The sequence below is a fragment of the Penaeus monodon genome, chromosome 1, assembly GCF_015228065.2.
Source record: "Penaeus monodon isolate SGIC_2016 chromosome 1, NSTDA_Pmon_1, whole genome shotgun sequence".
Classification (NCBI taxonomy): domain Eukaryota; kingdom Metazoa; phylum Arthropoda; class Malacostraca; order Decapoda; family Penaeidae; genus Penaeus; species Penaeus monodon.
Genome location: NC_051386.1, coordinates 16,342,162 through 16,344,661, shown reverse-complemented (window position 1 = coordinate 16,344,661; position 2,500 = coordinate 16,342,162).

The window sequence follows — 2,500 nt, the reverse complement described above, 5'->3', positions numbered from 1 at the left end:
GCGGCCGCCTAAAAGGACACGTCTCGCCAGACAAAGAGAGAGAGAGTGAGAGCCGTCGTCGACCCCAGGGACAAAGGGGTCTCTTGGGGGTCTCCATATTAAACCCAAAAGTCAAGACCACTTTTATTCAACTGCACGAAGACCCTCACTCTCTCTCGCTTATAGTTAAGTCAAGGAGGAGGAAATGGCGGAGAAGAAAAAGGAAATTGAGAAGAGGGATGACATGAAGGAGGCGGAGAAGTAGAAGGAAGAGGAGGAGGAGAACAGAAAACAGGTGAAGAGAAAGATGTTGCAATAAGGGGAGGAAAAAAGAAAAAAAGAGGAAAAGGAGATGGATAAACAGATAGATCGATAGACAAGCAGATAGACAGATAAACAAATAAGTAAATGAGTAGAACAATGGAGAGAGAGGATGATAGTGATTCGAGAAACCTAGATTTGACTTTGTATTTATATATGTGCATATATGTAAGTATGTATGTGTATGTGTGTGTGCATGTACGTGCGTGTGCACGTGCGTGAGTGTGTGTGAGTGTGAGTGTGTGTGAGTGTGAGTGTGAGTGTGAGTGTGAGTGTGAGTGTGTGTGTGTGTGTGTGTGTGTGTGTGTGTGTGTGTGTGTGTGTGTGTGTGTGTGTGTGTGTGTGTGTGTGTGTGTGGGTGTGGTTGTTTGCGTGAATATGTAATGGCGGTAAGTGGAATATTAGAAGTAGAAGTTACAAATTAGTTATAAAAAAAGCATAAAGTTTGCTTGGCGACCAAATTTGTCATACCTTGCACAATAGACTTAAAAAAAGGAAGAAGCGTGATTTAGACGGCATAAGAAGAGAAATTGGAAACTACAACGGATGATAATTAAATGGAAGTTTGAAGGGACATGAAAAGAATCTGGAAAAAAATAATGCATGATAAATAAAAGGAAAAAGCAAAATTTAGAAGGCATGAGAGAAAATGGAAGAGATATCAGGTGTTTAATAAAAGGAAACAGGAAGGAAGCAGGAAGCAGGAAGCAGGAGTGGTATCCACGAAAGTTCTTAGACAATCCTGAGACAAAAATCCGAGAGTTTCAAGTGTCTGATCGTATTCTCAACTAGTAATGCCACATAAAAAATATCAACAAATGTATGGATTAAATTAATGTTTTCATATAATTCAGAAGAGCGTACATCTGGTTTAATCTTTATTCCACTAACGCACTCATGGATACGTTCATTTTAAATAAATAAATAAAACCTGGCATCAAATGACATAAGTGAACATATGGCACAGTTGTCGACATAATTCATTTGCACTCATCACTTAATTTCATATTCAGAAAATAGATTCAAATGCAGACATAGGTTTTCTTAAGGGAAAAATCAAATGTGCTGCGATGACATATATAAATGTGAATATTTACAGAAAAAAGAAACACGATTAAGGCAAAAGGAAAATGACCTTTACTGAAGCGCCGGGCCATGTCATCACTTTCTGATGAAATATTATGATTAAATACTTTAGAATTAATGAAGATGCGTTTTTTCCTAAATTAAAATATATTGTACATAAGTAACACATGCAAAAAAGTCGTACATAAAAATTTTTAATCAATATTAAAAATGATGAGCCCGTGGAGGCCACGGCGGTCGCTTGTTACAGGACTTTCGTTAAGTTTTCACTAGCCTAGGCAGCCATAAATCAGAGGAAACAAATCATAAAGTTTAAACCTTGAATAATTAAATAATTTACAGATAATATGTTTCTCTTTAACAAAGACCGACAAAATACATTAGATTTTATTGGGGAGATTTTTTTAAGAAGTTTAAAAAAAATATTTTTTGTTTTGCTCTTGCTTGAACTATTTATGAAATTATATTGAAAGCAGTTTGTGTACTCTTAGATGCTTTTATTAAAGGCATAGAATTTAATATATAATTCAGCTAAATTCAGAATACAAATTTTGCACACTTTCAGTAAAATAAAAGATTATTCAAAGGATAATTACAGTGATAATAATGATAAGATCTAAAGATACAACATGGATTTTGTTATCATTTAACAAGTAAATCCTGATGCAGGAAAATACTAATTACAGAAACCAGCCAGATATCAATTTTACTTTAATCATCAAATTATTTCATCTAAAATTCCATAATAATCATAAAGTAGGATGTTTGTGGTTGTGTATTTTCTTATTAATATTTTTTCTCATATATATACATATATACATACATATATATATGTGTATACATATATATATATATATATATATATATATTATATATATATATATATATATATATACATATATAAATATATATATTATATATACATATATATATATATACACACACACACATTGGTATGTATTACACACACAATATATAATATGTACGTAATATTTCTATCTATGTACTATATCTATATCTATATTATCTATTATCTATCTATCTATCTATCTATCTATCTATCTATCTATCTATATATATATATATATATATATATATATATATATATATATAT